At 33.5% G+C, this 18,450-nt stretch overlaps 1 protein-coding gene across 1 annotated transcript in view; it reads left to right on the forward strand.

The window, feature by feature from the left end:
• Positions 1 to 13,639: 13,639 nt before the first annotated feature.
• The window catches only part of LOC106470268 (zinc finger CCCH domain-containing protein 11A-like), a 52,559-nt gene continuing 47,748 nt past the window's right edge, over positions 13,640 to 18,450 (forward strand). The window contains exon 1 of the mRNA XM_022398867.1: positions 13,640 to 13,765. The gene's annotated coding sequence lies outside the window, so the exon portion shown is untranslated. The remainder of the gene's footprint in view (positions 13,766 to 18,450) is intronic.

Genomic DNA, 18,450 nt, shown 5'->3' on the forward strand with positions numbered 1-18,450 from the left:
TGTTGTAGTCTCAGAGGCTTAACTTTCTGAAACGTATTCTCTAGTTAGTGGGGTATAACATTTATGAAGTTTGTGTTACTTTCTGTGTTGTTGTTTTTTGTTGCTAATAATGAATGAAGTATTCAAACAAACAATACAATTCTGTTTATTTTATCATTTATATCCAACATTAAACTGATAAACATAAGAAACAACTGTTAGTCCCATATATAGGTTTAGAAGCTGAATAAGACAAGAACCATGCCTTTTCTTCTTTACTTATATCATGTACTATATATTTGAAAAAAAGTGAATAATGTATGAGACTTGTTATATTTTTAAAAAAGTTCTGTATTTTGATGTATTATTTTTGAAAAGTTAAGATGAAGTTTACATAATTATTTAGAATGAAATATTTACTTTGTAAAACCTATCTTCCCTATCAAAATAAATGTGTGTGCATAATTTTTCTTTGTGTTTTCTGTGATTTTCTACCAAGACAACATTTCTATTGAACTATACCATTCCTAGAAAACAATTTAAATATATTAACAGATACTTTTCATACATTTATTCTTTATATCACTCCATTCAACCTGTACATTAGTGTAAAGTTTGTTTAATTTATTCAATCTATATATTTTACTTATCTTAACAGTGGTGAACATTATAGTGTGTTTATATTTTTGTAATACATAATGAAATTAGCTTGGGAAGAAAATATTTTTTATCAAATTTGTTAGCTTATAGCTTTAAAAATTGTTAATAACTTGAAGTATTTTTATTTTATACTAAAAAAAATGGTATGTATGTTTCATTCCAACTCAGAGTTATTGTGGGTTTTTTTTTATCTTTCTAACAGGCTATACTACTATAATGTGTTACAAAAAATGATAAAAAACATGAATTTTTGCCAAGCTGGGATGCTAAACAAAGTGGAGAAACTAACTTTTTGTGATGTGTAGGGTCCAGACTAGTAAGTGGTATGGTAGGGACTCAGCTGGAGGTAGATTGTGTGCACTTACCCTTGTCGACACTACTGAATTTACATGAATAGGTGCGATAAGAATTATTCATGCACACAGCAAAATAATGTTTTAAATCACCTGTTCAGATTGTAAACAGAAGAAAGTAGCTTCAAGCTAATAGGGAAGAAAAGAGTTGCTGAATATTTAATTCTTTACATTTGCCCTGAGTATTACGATGTAAAAATATAAAGATTAAAAACAGTTTGTGATAGTTTGATCACTTAAATCTCAGGATTTGTGTATTTTTGTTATTCTAAGTGAAAACAAGATTTTGTAACGCATGTTATTATAAATATATAGCCAAACTTATATTGGTTTTCTTCCATATCAGGATCTTTTGTCTAATTAAAAATTATTCATTCTGTTTACTTAAATTAAAGTTTGTTATATTATGTGTCAGTATTTTACTCGAAACTACTACATGTTAATTTTAATGTTTTGGGGACTTACTTATTCTTGTGTTAGAGAAATTAATTTAAACTTGATTTACTATAGTGAGAATCTTTACACAACATATTATTTTTATTTCTAATTCAATACCAGAAGTTTACTGAATAGAATAACAAGTGTGTTACTATTTTGGCTTTTACCAGCATTGAATCCAATGTTGTTGGATCCTACAGAGGTTAACAACAGTCAGTTTTATCACATTGTGTGGTATTCAGGTACAATTATGTTCAACAGAAAAGCCAAATGTTTCTGTAGAAATGCAGGATTAAAATTATTAAGTAAAGAGTAAATTGAACATGGACAGGAAAAAAAAAAGCACAAGTGAACAAATAAAACCAAACCTTTATTCACAACAGTTGTATTCATGTAAATTTTTTAATTTACCAGACTGGCTGGTATTCTTAGTCATTAGTACAAACTGGCTGCTGTGGCTAGATAGGATTCCTACTCATGCTTGTAAGGACAAAGAAAATATATTATCACTTTCCAATGAAAATAAGGGTTCAAGTGGGTGTATCATAATACCAACCTACATACATCACAGACTATTCCAAATAATATACAGAGGAGAAAGCCTCTAACTCATACCACTTTATACAGGTAGCTGTATCACCTTAAGAAGTGCATTTACAAAAATAATAGGTTTCTCAACCACTATAACGTAGTTTTGTAGCTTATTATTATTTATATTTACAATTTTCATGCCTTCTTAAATATAGTAAAATAATTATTTCTGTAATTAACAAATTAGGCTAATTATTTGGCATATTGACAATATATGACAGAAGTTTCATCAAAATGTAGAAAACTGTTTATATCTGTTTATTTAAGCTCAAACTTTTCTATGAACTAACTGTGCTGTTCCCATTGTATTGATTGAACCCCACATTTTAACTGAACCACTGGAGGGTGACCATATCTGAATTAGTTTCAGTTATTCCATGAACTTGTTGAACACATCTGTTCTTTCAGCTGTGGGGATGTGTTGCTGTGACAGTCAATCTTGCTATTCAGTTAGGAGATGCTGTATAGGTGATGATTGTCAACCTTCTGGGAAGGATGGCTATGTCTGAGCCTCGGGGTCCCTGACTTAGCCATTTAGCATATATGACGTACAAAGTACCATTCACATTCCTTATACCAAAAGGTTTTTGTTTTCTGCTTTACATTCTCTTTAAATTTGAAATGAAATTTACTTTTCAGAGCCCTGGGGATTTGGTAAATAAAGAATCATTGGCCAGATCAATTATCAAAGTCAGTATCAGACTTAGTATTCAAGTAGTATCATAAAATACATACAAAAATGGAATTTGGGACACCCATTTGAGGTCACAAGGGTCAACAAAGTACACTGTTATCTGGCAGAAAATTGTCCATAACATACAGGCTCTGGAAATGCTATGCATAGAATAGTAGTGAACAGACCAGCAAAAGAAAATGACCAAGTACAAATGTAAAAATAAAACAGATCAAAAATCATACAATAATATGAGTATGTTTTAGTTGACTGCAACAGTGCTCGATTTGAGGGGAATTTTAGTTCTCATTGGAGGCACATATGTACAGCTATATATGTATTGATTCTCTTCATATCCATCAATCATTGCTAAAGTTGGTTTTTAGTTTACTCTTAATGTTTGTTTTATGCAGGGTTATTGTTAAATCTTAATTTTGATCTAATCAATAATGTAATACAATTCATGATATACTTTTTATAAATATGAGTACCGATAGTCTTCACTTTTTTTCAGTACATTTGTTACTTAGTTATAACTGGAGCACTGGACAGCTAATCTCCAATATACCTATGACAAGAATGTCAGTAGTTACATGCTGAATACCTACACAAAAACTTAGAAGAATTACTTCTATATACCTGACTAAAGATGTATTCTATACTACTTATAAAAGGGTAAAATGAACTAATATCACAAATAGGCTGTTGAGTGTCCCAGTGGAAATAATTTCACCCTTCTATAACTTGTATAGAATATACTTGTAGTAGGATATATTCAGGTTCCTTTTGCTAAATTATTGTCTAGATATTCTACATATAGTTAATGACAGCTGTGCTAACATGGTGTAAAAAAAAAGTAAACATGTACTAATCCTTTTGTGCAGATAAGATTATATATATATATACGGCAATGGCTATCTAATGGAAACTTACACCAGTTTATTTTACCCTGGGGGTTCTATAACCCCATCTCAAAGGAGTGACCTACTCGGTTACTTGTATGAGTTGGGGTTTTCATCTGTGATTATATTATTTGGAATTATCATTGAAACAGGTATTCTAAGGACTGAAATACAAACTAGGACCCTTGTCTGGATTGGGTCTATGGTTATTACATTATCATTTCTTTGTCCTATGTGAACATTTTTGGAAAGCCTCCTCTTTACTCCAGCAGCCAATTGAAATCATTCAGCTAATTAAAATTGCCCCAGTTTTGTTCCAACAGAAACACTAAATATATTGTTTGTTGTGTTTGAAATATTACTCTGCAGAACATTTCTACTGTATTGCAGATACTTATAACTACCTGTTGTACATCATTGTAGCTGAATTAACACAGACCAGTTATCAAGTAAAATTTTGATGCTATAAACATAGGATTTCTTTGATGTGGAGCTCATTTTAATCATACATATTTTCACTAAGCATGGTAATGCTTAGTATGTAGGGATGAGCCATGACAAAAAACGGCTGCAGCATTCAACCTATTACTATATGATGCTTACAAATAAAGTTTGAGCACCTATTACCCATTATCGAGTGTTTCACAGCTTGTGAGACTCCCAATATTGTTGAAAAGTGTTGATAAAGCAAGAACTGGGAACTAACTAAATAGCCATAGTGTTCATCCTTTTTTTTTCTTTTTCTAAGCTAGCCACAAAATGTGTAAAGTTTTCTTAATGGCTTTAGTACAACAGAAAAGCATTTTAAGAGCACTTTGGAACAGGCTATCACTAAGCACAATATTGCTAGGTATAAGCTAAAAAAAAGAAGAAATTCCAGTGTAAATGATGTTATCATTATTCCTGGAAGTTAGCTTTCTTACAGTAATTTGGTGTTTCTTTAAAAAAGGTAAAATAGCAATTACCAGCCAATAATAGGTGAACATTAGATCACTGTAACATGTAGAATACTCAATGCTTTGTACACTATACAGTCTGTGTCTTTAGGGAGCCAACTCCTATATTATGTATGAAGTGAAGGAGTAAAAAAATCAATACACATAATATTAAATTTTATTACACACATTACACAAACTTTCACTCAGTGGAAAAAATATCACAAAACAAGTCATAAAAAACATTTTATAAATGTAAAATGATGTTGGGATCACAGTTCCAAAAATAATGTAAACATGAATATAGGGATGATACAGCTATACATATGTTCTTTCCTTATTGTAGGCTCCCCAACATTAAGTCCCAAGAAGTCAAGATTATGACCAGTGATGATTAATAATCTATTGTAGCCAAATGCATGGTATAATATCAATATCTGAGGTCATTGTACAAGTACAATAAAGAAACTGACAAAACTGATATGATATTAACAATATATATTACTACTGAATTATAAAAATAAATCAAATGTTATTAACCTACTTCAATAAATACACAAAACCATACAGACAATTACTATATGAATGGCCAAATCTTTCCAAGAATGACTTTTATCTACAACTAAGTGTTGAATTCCTGTCAGTTGCATGAATTCAGGTTTGAATAAAAGCATTTAAACTGAATAGTGCCATACAGTCTTACAGTGGATAATAACCATAAACCTCTAATATTTACTTAGTACTTACTGGCTACTTACGTAGGGATTTTTCTTTGGTTTTGTGTATTCATCCCTACATCATACTTAACTTTTGCAATTTTTTTTATTACTTGTTTCCATTTGACTTTCTGTAACATTTGTAACTCATAATCATAGAAGGGTATATGCTGAGACTATTTATAACTTAAACTGGAACTGTGGTTGAAGCAAGGACTTATCCAAGAATGTGGCAAGAATTAGAAGTACTCTCTTAAACCCAGATTTCCTTCAGCATTGCTTGCACTCTCACTTCATCCTTATGACCAAAATGTTTTTATGCGGCTAGAAGAAACCAAGACTGGTGTTATGCAAACTAATGGTTACTATCCATAGACTATAGAATCGGGTGGCAGAAAAAGGTCATTAACAATCCTAGGCATCATAAGGTGCTGGTCTGAGGAGTCATCCTTGGCAAAGAAGAGTAATGAGATATGTGTGTGTGTGTGTCGAATATATTTCGATAGGGAATGCAGCAATGCCATGGAATATATCAGCTAGTTCCTTGCTGTAATCCAGCTGATCTCGTAATCAGGTGACTACCAGGCTGGCAGAGCATACTAACAACATCCCAAAATCATGTCTGGTGCCTGAAATCAGCATGGAGTGTAATGATGATGTTTTTCCCTATGTGTCTTATCAATATGACATCTTGCATCCATGTATGTTTGTCATTTTGCATAAGACTTCATTCAGTGGTGTCATTCATCAGGATGCTTGTGCCTTGAGTCTTCTAGAAGAAGATGAGGGCCTTCCCCAAACTCACACAGTCTCTAAATTGTTCAATGATAGAGAACTGATAGCAATTCCCTCTGTGTACCACCATTTAATTATAGATGAAATGAGTAGTGTAAGCCTGCTAGTGTTCAAGGAGACAGCAAAATAAATTTGCACATTTCCCCAAGTGATTTCAAGCAAATTGTTGCTTTGAATGGATGGCTCAGTGACAGCTGGTGCAATGTCCCATGTTGCTGTGAGGAACAGAACAAGCCAGAGGGCTGAGAGCAAAGCTTAATGGTAAGGGTCCCATGAAAACCTGGCTGCTTATACTGACAATTTAAAGATATTGCATGGGAAAGCATTCCTGAGCAAGTCTCTCATAGTAGCTGGTTCAGAGTGGCTGGATCTCACAAGATTGGAACTAATAATGATATCCTTTGAAATACTTCCATTTCAGGGTGTTTAAAAAAATCGTTTTTTCGTGAAAACTACCAAGGCTATACACTAGGTATGTTTCAAAAATTTGGTGGAAAAATTTATTTTCATATTATTGGAGTAGAAAGATGCTCTTGTAGTTTTCTCTGATATGGGCTCTGGCGGTTGTATTTTAATGACAAATCTATTGCAGAAATTATTTATTAGTTTAACTTGTGCAACAGACAAACCACAGTTTTAAGGCAAAATCATTCAATTCCAATCAGATTGTATCCAAAAACAGTGAGATACACACAAACACTCTGAAAAGGGTTACGTAATTCCCCAAATGAGCATTCATTATTCCATGATCTGCTGTGGATGGAGTCTAGTGCATTGTGGCTATCTGCTGTGTTGATAGAACTGGCATATGAAACATTGTTTTCTGTATGAAAAGCAGGCTGCACTTGATTGAGCAGTGATTCATCTGAGCGCAGGTGTACTAGTGTTAGCCTGTTACTATAGACATTTGGCAATTCAGTTTTCATCGGAAATGGCCACTGGCATGGTAACAGGGGCAAAAAGTAACACCAAGTACGAAGTATCATATTTACTGTATTGCATCCAAGAACAAATATATGGATTGTAAAAACAATTTTATCTCAAAACACAGACACGAACTCAGTGAATTGCTCAGGAAGTTTGCTGACATATTTGTGGGACCAGATGGTAAAGTAGGTTGGGAAGCAAGCACACATCATATAGATACGGGTGATTCCTGTATAATAAACCAACCACTATGTAGGCTTCTTTGGAGCACCAGGGATATTTCCAATGGAGGTTGAAGAATGGGATTACACAGACTTTTGGGAGTCCATTATCTCTCCAGTAGTAATTGTCAAAAAGAAGGAGAGAACAACAAAGTTCTGTGTGGATATCTGACTGCCCATAACTGCAGAACAACACCATGACTTTATCCTCTCCCATAGACCACTGTCTGAGCTAATGCTTCTGGCTTTCTGGATAAGAAACAGTGCATATCATGCATTAACTCTATTATCACATTAAACAACACTAATGGATTAGGAATCAACTGCAGTAAGTTGCAGAACACCATTTGTGTACACGAAGATACTGTGACTTCCTTTCCTGCAACCTACACTCTTGCAATCTACTGTTTCTGGGCCACAAAAATGTACATCACCTGTTGCACAAAGAGAACAGACCTAAAACTTCAAAAGTACGCCCATCTTAAGATATCAATGACAAAAATAAGGTCAGAGCATCTCTCTCCAGTCACATCTAGCTTATCACCAGTTTTCAGGATGAAGTCGTTATAAACTGGCCAGAGTGATGATTTCATACAAAGCGACTGATACACAGCAAGATCAACCAGTTTCCTGGCAGCTCCTATATTAACCAGAATCCCTGTACCTTTAAAGGCACATTCTATGCACCACCCAGCCCGTGAGCTACCTTAGTTTCCCAGAGCTAAAGTAGCCACAGGTACAGTTTGCTGTTTATTTTCCTGCACCTACTCGTAGCCTTGCCTACCCTAGTACATGGCAAAATATGAACAGTTCACTATAAAGTGATTCAACTGCTCACTCCCAAATCAGATGCTTTGATTCTCGTGGGAGAACCAGGAAAGCTCTGCCCACTTATTGGAAACCTATGGAATTGTATTGCAGCACTGAGGTGTGTTGGCTGCTAGTTTTCTCTTGGCAAAGCTCAGCATGATCCACTCACTAGAGAAGGACTATCTGAATTATAGCTTCTGGAACGACGACTGCTGGATGCTTATTCTCTTGCATCTTGTTTAAAATCACGAGTTGAAACCATATTGCTGCAGAAAATGCTTCCTTGAAGATGAGACTGTCTCTCACAACCAAGTGATGGCTTATCATCTCACCTGGTAGTCCCTTGACAAACTCGTCTGTAAGGATACCCTTAAGATGTACTGAAGCTATTTCAGATCAAACTTTGGCACAACTGAATTTAATTGTGTCCAAGAACTGCTCTTAAGTGCTCAACAATATCTAGGGCTGGAATATACAAACTCAAAATAAAGCTTTGAATCACCCATTCCTAAGTCCATCTATTCCATGAAGTGATCTGCTTGAAGCACTTGAAGAAATGGTTCAGGTACTCTTCAGCCATACTCTTAAATGTTGATGGAGATATGTGTTTAGCCTTTTTCTCAGGGACCTATGATTAAAGTATAAACCTTTCACCCACAGGCTCTTGGCTAACACCACGATGAGATGCTCTAGATTTTGTAGGTATGGTGGAGAGGGGATGCTCAGAGACCCCTACATTCAGATTATCATTAGGTAACTTCCCTTGAGAGGCAGGACACTCGGGAAAGAGAACTGCCAGATTTCAATACATTCAGAATAGCTGATCGATCAATGTATAGGAGCCATGGACAATTAAGTATTGTCAAAGTGTTGTGCAGTTTGGTAAGTCAGAGATTGAATGGGGTGGTTTATACATCACTTTCATGTATTCACCAATAGTAACCCAATATCAACTCTATTCTAGGCCACGGGAGACCAACTGAAAGAGGCCGTTTCCCTAGGAGATGAAATTGGTGATTCTCGAGGCAGTCGTAAGTCTCAATGTGAAGAAAGGTACACCCAGTATCTAAAGTGGTGGAAAAGAGAAATCAGGATGGTTTGTGAAAAAGTTGAAGCTAAGTACTATATTTCTTGTTTTTCATCTGTATTATTTATTTATTATTATAAAAGTAACTACAATTTATAAAATTAGAAACTTATTAGGTTAGATTGGGTAGGATAATGAATTACGTAATTCGATATAGTAGTGTGAGCTGCACGTTTTCTGAGTGATTTACAATTTCTGTGGCCGGATATTTAGTTAGACACTGTTCAGATGGGAAAAAAAACAACAACAATAAAATTAAGTATAAACAGATGTATACTCTTACGAATTATAGTATGGAAATTGATGGTTACTTTGTGGTCATGAACTCAGTGACATTGACCGAGCCCATAGAGGGTTTCATTTGCCCCATAGGATTACTACTGTCTCATTCCTGCCTCATTATTACAAAACATTTTAAGAAAAAAGTTTCTCTTTCCAGCCACTTGTCACTATAAATAATTACTGCATGGTCTATTAAACCTTTCCCTTCTGAGAAGCTTACAGTCTACTAAAAGGTAGCAAAATGGTTTCAGGCCCTTCTTAAAAGAAATGGGATGGAATCCCATCCCACTTCAAGCATTGAGTATATCACCAGGATGACTATGAGTCAGGGGCAAATCAGGAGACACACGGAGATGATAGACAAGCTAACTCCACACGATTTGTTTTGGGGGGAGGTATATTTCCTCATAAATGTACTTCCTTATGCTCTTCTGAACTCTCGTGTTATCGAGTTTAAAGCTTTTCACTTTAAGGAAATGAAATGTTTGATGAGTCAGAAGACTTATGATCAAGATGAAGAGTTAGTTGTTGTGGGTTGAGGCCTGTCTGAGATTTATTGTGTATCAGTGAATTCCTCTTCATAGCACTGCGGTCATGGCAACAAAATGTTCTTCCTACGAACTCTAAGGTACACTGATTTTCCATAGAGTAATAGGGTGTGTTATGTAGAATAATGGGAGTTTTGATCAAACAATGTATCTTTGAATAAATCTGAATCTTTTTATTTTAACCGAGTTCTTAAAGAAAGAAGCTTAGCAAAGTTTGTGTAACAATGTCAAATAATTACTTATTTATACGCAAACATTCAAAGCCCAAACGAATGTGTTTATTACATCTTCACTGGAAAAAGCTCTCAGAAATGCTGGCTAAAAGTCGGTGAAAGTCTGTTCCAGATTGAAAAAACATTGTATTATGTATGCGGTATTTTCAGGTTAAATTGATTTCTACAAAGGGAGGCCCACTTTATAATGAAAGTATCAGCAGGATAAACCATAAATTGATGTTGAATTTAAATAAACTGAGTTTTAAGCTAAGAATTATAGAGGTTGGACATGATGAGTACAAAATGAGAACAACGGAACAAATGACACTGCTGAAGACGTGTCACCTGAAGAAGCCACTGTAGAAGAAGAAGAAACTCTACTCGGTTTTGAGAAGGGAAACAGTAAAGCCCTTGATGAAGTTACTACCACTGATGTGACTGTTACCAATGATAGGACGTTTCCCGATGAAGCAGAAGCCAACGAGACGGAGACCAGTACCGAAGAAGATACGTCCCGTAAAATTAAGAGACTATGTTGAATTTTAATTTTGTGTTTGTAAATTCTGTACATTTAATTAAGTTATTGTTTATTGGTTTAATGTAAGTGGCTATTGTTCGGGACGAACAATACTAAGGAAGGGGCAGTGTTACGACTGCGGGGGTCACATGACGCTAGTAACACGTCATATTCTCGAAGGTTCGTGAAGTCTCGAGAGGCTACTAGATATGCGGTAGTCTTGTATATATAAGCCGCCAAGAAGTGACGGCAAGAAGGTAATACATACAGTTCTTTTCTTTTACTGTCATACGCATACCTTTGTGTAAATAAGCAATATTCCACATCTTGAACAGTTGATAAATGGAAACGAGATGAAACAAGATGACTGTATTAATTTTGAGCTGGTTAAGAAAAAATTGGGAAATTTGAAAAGTGAAGAGTCTCCTGGGCCAGATAATATTTCTCCAAGGGTTTTGAAGGAGGTTATGTGAGCCACTTACTACTATATTGTTGCGTCTCTGGTCGTTAGTTAATTTCCCGTATAATTTATTTCCGAAGAAACTTAAACGATACAAGTCCTTTCTTAAATAAAAATGGTTTATTCTTTCTAAATACAACTTTGCAATACACTTAATTTCCACAGTCGCGCTATAACAAACGCTATAATTCACAACGAACGTCTCACGTGCTCGACTCAACAATATGTCTCTCTGTCCACAGTTCAATTACACATTATAGGTGTGTTATAAGGATGACAGCCAAATCCCACTATTTGGTCAGACAAGAGTAACCCAAGAGTTGTCAGTTGGGGCTGTTGACTAGTTGCCTTCCATTTTATTTATCACTTTAAAATTAGATACAACCAGAAAAGATAGATCTTGTGTAGCTTTTTGCCAATATCGAAAAACAAAACAAAAAACTAGCTTGTTATGGTGTCAACACTTTCATGCCGGTGAAGTATGATTATAATTAATTTACTTGTCATTAGACATATGTATTAGGCCTATTACATTTTAAACACTGCATTCTATATCTAGTCCCTTTGGAATTTTCAAGAATTAGAAGAGTCTGTAATTTCAGTGGAGCATGGTTCGCCCAGCTAGGAGCCTTCTATCATACTTGTACCAGTGATAGTGTTTTACGAAGACTACAACTTCCATTATATGAACTTTATATATCTAGGGATATTTTATTAAAATGTTATATCTACTTCATTATTTGACCTACATAGATCTAGGTTTATTATATTCCATTATATGATCTGCATGGTAACCGGACAACTAAACACCGTACAACTAGACAAATATGTTGCGAATCAGCAAGTTCTTTCTTTAAGTATTTTGCTAAGTTTTAATTAACACCCCTCTAAAATTACTAAGTGTCTTCATTTTTTTAGGTGTCTAATGATCCTGTTACCTTGTCTAAATGTCCTATTTCCTAATTTTTGTTAGATGTCTAATGATCCTGTTACCTTGTTTATGATGCAATAAAACTGCTGGCTTCTATTTAGCAGAGTGACTTTAATTGGTTGCTGTAAATTAAACTGGTAATGCAGTAGGCTTAGATATATATAAGTCATATAATGGAGAAAATTATTGTAATTGTTGTTTTATTTTATAATAAACAAATAGTGTCTAAATGTCCTCCTTCGTCATTTTTTTAGGTGTCTATTTGTCTTGGATTCCATAAACAACGCTGTGAATAAATAATTTTGTTTACTTGTGTATTCGTATTTCCTTTGCTATTCATGTTTGAAATATTACTATCCTATGAAATATTCGGACTTTACTGTATTATGGGTACTTATAACTATATATCTGACACTGACGTATTTGAGTACCTCAGGGGTTCTCTCCCTTGTATATGTGTATCATATTTTCAGATAACTTTTATGGAAGTATCAGGTAGATTTCCTGAATAAGAGTAAGCTCAAACAAGAAAATTTTAGAGCAATCTGAATTTGAAAACTCAACTGCATTTTAAGCTGTGTGAAAAATAAACAGACTGGACACTTTGAAGAAAAGTGAAAACAATCTTTATTGCATCACCTGATGATGCACCTGATGACGACAAAACCTTGTCGAAACATTGTACATTTGCTGTTATGTTAAACTTATTTTAAAGTTTTTCTTCATTACCCATTCAAACCGTCTCCAACCATTATTAGTCTAAAAGTGGATTCCTCGTCATCGAATTTGAATCTTTGTTGCTTGTTTTTTTTTGCCCACAAGTGATGTATAAACTAATAATTGTAGTATCCAGACTGATGTCTGACAGATGGGCTGACGGTATATGCGGGCATATAATACGTTCTTCACCATATTTTTCATTATGAGAATTTAAAAAAAAATAATCTAGTTAATTTCTATGTAGTTTTAAAAGAACTTAAGGCTAGTTTTTCGTTTGAAATTATGTGCAAGTTCACTTGCATATTTCTTCTTAGTGGCATAGTAATTACATAAATAAGTTTGTTTGTTTCTAATTAAGCACAAAGCTACACAATGGGCTATCTGTGCTCTGCCCACCACGGGTATCGAAACCCGGATTCTAGCTTTGTAAGTCCGCAAATATACCGCTGTGCTATTGGGGGCATAAGTAAGTGCAGCTCTATACAGTGCATATAAAAAACATCAAATATTTCATAAGAAATAAACTAATAAATTGTGTATTACTTAGATCTGGTATTTGGCAATAAAATAAACAAAATAAAAACATTTTTCAACGATATCATAAAAGGAAAAAAAACGAATTAAAGTACTCCTAATCACTAAACTTTGTTGTTTATCCGAAAAACAGAGAAAGTTAACAAATCTTCATTTCTCATATTGTTAAAAGGTGTCCCGAAACGTAAAATACGTTTCAATGAAAAATAAGTAATTTATACTGAAGTTATCACTCAATTTTATTATTTTGTTCATTATTATCGTCTGTATAAATTTATATTTTCCGTTACATTTAGACGTTTTCTAGGTTTTCCACGTTTTGATTTACCAATACTACGATACTTCACTTACAATGAGTGTTAGTTTGGTCGAGTGTCTTGTTTTTTTGGGATTTTGACTTTGGAGTAGTTTTTTTTATATCAATTTCAAATCATTCACTGCATTATTTGTTAACCTTGTTGCTAACAAGCGGTAAGATTTTAAATATTTTTATAAATGTATATCAAGTTGTATTAACAGTATTTCACTTTTAACTTAGTCTACTGTCAAACTCAAAGTTACATAGTCATATACTATTACGTATTACTATTAGTACTACTAGTAATACTAATAGGAACACTAAGTAATACAAGTTATAACTAGTACAGAAAAAATATCGTGATATTAATATAATAACTTAGCCTTAAGAACATGTTTAATGCAACTTAGATGGAAACCCATTCATTAGTGCGACTGAAGAAAAACTGGCAAAAGACACATTTAATTTCACTTTAAATTTTCATAAGAAAGTCGCATGAAATTGGCCAAAACTTCAGAATCTCAAACTTTCAAAGGCCATGTATTGTCTATCTGACTTTGGAGAGATGAAGAACTTTGAAAATTTATATTTTTGATCCGCTATAATGTGAAATTGTACTTGCAAGTTGTACTTGTAGTAAATAAGTAGACTGGATCTTTCAACATGGTGGCTAACTTATAATACAAATGTTTTTGTAATATGCCACTCAAACTGTTGAAGTAATGCTCTCTGTTGGCAGTAGTAAAGCTAATATAATTTTATGATGTATTTATATATATATATACTGAATACAAGTCAAATGAGGTTATTGTTTTTGTACAAATCGCATGCTAGACCTTGCTTTGGAATCCTATGTAGATTTGGTTTCCTTATCAAAGAATAATATTGATTCTTGCACACCTACACTTTAGAACATGTAAGAATTTAATACAGCCTTTTACTTTTACGGGAATTGTTAATTCTCCTTTTAAACTCCCATAAATTGCTGGCCTCCAGTAAGTCTGCTGACAGCAACTCATTCCATAAATCAATCGCCTGGTTAAGAAAATAAAATCACCACTGTGTTAGCATTAGGGTCCTAAAGGTCTTAGTCATGTGGCTAATTTGTGTTAATATGAATTTGCCACAAGTATACTAAATTAGCCACAAAAGTTAGCATACAGTTATTAATTTATAATAGTCTGTATTTATGCCAGGCCTAATGTGATTTCAATGGCTATCTTTATGTCATTAATGCTACCCATGAGCATATATTAAAACTGAGGAGAGATATCAAACATGGTGGCTAATTCACTATTTCCATACAGTTATTAATTTATAATATTCTGTATTTATGCCAGGCGTAATGTGATTTTAGTGGCTATGTTTATGTCATTAATGCTACACATAAGTATATATTAAAACTGAGGAGAGATATCAAACATGGTGGCTAATTCACTATTTCCATGCAGTGATTAGTCCAGTGCTGTATTTCAAAGTGTAGAATTATTAAGTAATAGTCAATACTCCTAGTCTGTGACTCAAAAGCGTTGTAACCTAACCATTAATAGTTATTTGGCAATATAATAACCAAAGCAACAATAGCCATAATTATGGCAGTAACTGTTTACAATTGAGACTATAAAATATGTCTAAAAGTATGTAAGTGTACATCTGTAGTGGTATTGCTATAAATATAGTCATTAAAATTGCATCGCAATTGACATAAATATAGCTACTGCCTATGTTCTTTGGTTGTATATGATAGCTGAATTCTAAATAATGTGTTCCAAAAATGTTGAAATTAGGGCAACATTTCTTTTTTATTCTTGCATTTTGGTAAGTAAAGCTGGGCATACCTCAATTGATATAACTGATTACCTATGGGCATCGATTACATTAATTAGTTCCAGGTAGAAATAATTATCCTAAAAATAATCAACTAATTGCAATTGATGTTTTCGATTATTACTGTTTTTGACTATTCCAACATTCCAAGTAATCATCATATTATCATTTTGATTTTACATGATTTTGATTAATTTGAGGTTGTTCATCTTAATTGATTAGTGTCATGTCTCAAAAAAATATTGAACTAATCAAAACTTGTGTTTCTTATGGTTACTATTAATGCTTGGTGACAGCTTGAATGCGTAATGAAGAAAAACTTTAATATAAGTTTAGCATAACAGCAAATGTACAACGTTTTGACAAGGTTTTGTCATCATCAGGTACAAGTAGTTTACACTGACACAGATATCTATATATACACAGTATGGAACAGAGAGGTTACATGACTGGATACTGTTGCACGACTTAGAAGAGATACCTTGGCACCCCAGGGTGTTGGTTTAGAGTAGGGTTGTTTTCTTCAATTAAAATGGATTCCTTGATTTTTTGTTTGTTTATGTTTGGTTCTTTGTTTAAAATGACTGTGTTTTTAATAGATATACTATGGTTTTTTGAGTTGCAATGGTGGAAAACATCGGATGGTTTTTGTGATCTGTAAATCTGTTTTCCAATTTTCTTCCTGTTTCTCCTACGTAGAATTCTGGGCAGTTATGGCATGTTATTTTGTAAGCGATATTGATATTGTGTGATTCTAAATAATTTTTGTTTAGTAACGATTTTAATTTAGGGATGGATTTTTGAGAGAATTTGACGTTGACTGGAATATTGTGTTTAATGGCTAGTTTTGTCCAAGTGTGGATAATTCTTGAGCTGGTTTCAGGGACAAAAGGTAAACTGCAGTGTAATTTTCTGTTGTTGAGTTTGTTAGTCAGAATGTCCTCCTAGTGGCTTTCTCAGTGTAGTTGAATTATTCAGACACCAAACTTGTTTTTTTAAAGCTTAGTTTCGAAAAGGTATGGTGTAACTTTAGTGAGCTCAAAATTTCATATTTTTTAGACCCAAATAAAGCTTAATTACTAAGTTTGATAAATTATAGTGGAATTCTATGGTTTTGATATAGTAATTTATGATTTTTGGTTATTTCAAAATGTATATATAAAACCTAAAAAATTATTTTGTTTAACATCCTCTACTTGGAAATTTTGATAAGGCTTAGCAACCTATGGCAAGCAGCAAATAAGTACAAAGTGCATAACTAGAAGGTATAATTGTTTGCTATACTTACTTATTTACTGTTCTATGTTTTAAAAAAAATAAGTTTAAGAACTTATTTGTAAATAGTAAGAAAGTATATACATATATAATGTATTATAACTGAAATGTGACTGTATTTTACAAAATACTAGTCCACAAAAACACAGCCAAGATGGGTCACTTGGTAAAGGTCAGTTTTATAGTTTTGGAAATGGTAACATGAATGCATGTGCACTGCATCACAGTAATTTCTGAAATGGTACTTCCTCCACTCCTCCTCCATAGCTATTTCGACCTTCATTTGCCACCAGTCTTTTATACCCTGATATATTTTGCATCCTTGCAGCAACATGTGCTGATAATGTGACTATCTTCCTCCAATCCCATTGTGCCCCTTATACTAGAACACGTAGCTTCCTCTACCCTTGCAGCACAATCCTCACTTTGGCAAATAAAATCCGAAAACGCTGGCAAATCAAAGTAAGCCAAAGTAAGTACCTATCAGGAGTACATTTTCAGTGTTCGAAAATGTTAACTTCTATAATGTTAGCCAGGCACGGCTGAAAGGTCAATGTAATAAAAATAATAAATATATATAAATGTATAATGTTATGAGATTTAAGCTATTTAGACTAAACATTTGTGTTTATGTTTATTTCCTAATTCTTATGGTTGTTACGAGATCGGTCAAATCTGACGAACCCTTACAGAGATTCAATAGTGAAAATAACAGATAAAAAATAAAGTTTTTTAAAAAAACATTTGATAATTATCTGGATGAAAATCGAAATTTTTCTGATGCATAAAAGTATTTTTAATCCTAAAGTCAAAATTACTTTACATGTTGGATAGTCTACATGTGAAAAGAAAAAAGGCTTGTGAAAAACATTACTTAAAAAATCTGATATTTTGTGTAATGTTTACTTGTAATGTTTACTGATAATCGGCAAAATTTCGTGAATTTATGCTTACTAATTTAAAAGTTATAGCATGAAAACTATAACAAACACAAAATGGTTATGCAGAAAGGGTTAATAGGTTTGACCACACTATTACTGAAAATTTGATAGTTCAAGATACTAACATTGGGATTTGGTGATAATTGAATTTCAACATAGCAGCACTGTGTGATCCCTTAATGTATATATGTAGCAAAATGTATTTCGATCAATTTTATCAGTTTTCAGTAAGCTACGGTCGATCATGGTGATAGACGAGTTTGTTCCGAAAGTTTATGTCAAGTCATAAAATTACAGCAAAAAGTCATGATGAAAGAATTAGCACAAATGACCCCCCCCCCAAAAAAAGTAAAGTAGATTACAAAAAACCCAGAAACTGAAGTGCTTTTTTGTTTTGCGCTTTGGTCAATATCAAGTTTTTTATATACATAATATATTCTTTGTTGTTAAGTATGAAGGACTTGCACATCCATTTCTTAGTGACAGTTACATTTAATTTTCACCTCTATAATGTCATCAGCAACTTTACTAATTTGTTATTTATGTCCCTATCAGTATCATTAATATAAATAAGAAAGAGCATAGTCCCAAGCACGAACTTCTGACGTACTGCACAAGTAAGAAGAGTACAGTTCGACTGGACATATTACTGAAAATCCAGTTGCTCTCTCTAGTGTTTGAATGGGTACCAAAAATCCTACCCAGGTACCTGGATGGGTAATCTTGGTGGTTATCCAGATGCCCGAAAATTTCCAACCACTATCAGCACAACAGTTTCTAACATGCAGAAGACAGTATAAACCATGATACTACAC

The sequence above is a fragment of the Limulus polyphemus genome, unplaced genomic scaffold (genome assembly GCF_000517525.1).
Source record: "Limulus polyphemus unplaced genomic scaffold, Limulus_polyphemus-2.1.2 Scaffold3913, whole genome shotgun sequence".
Lineage (NCBI taxonomy): Eukaryota > Metazoa > Arthropoda > Merostomata > Xiphosura > Limulidae > Limulus > Limulus polyphemus.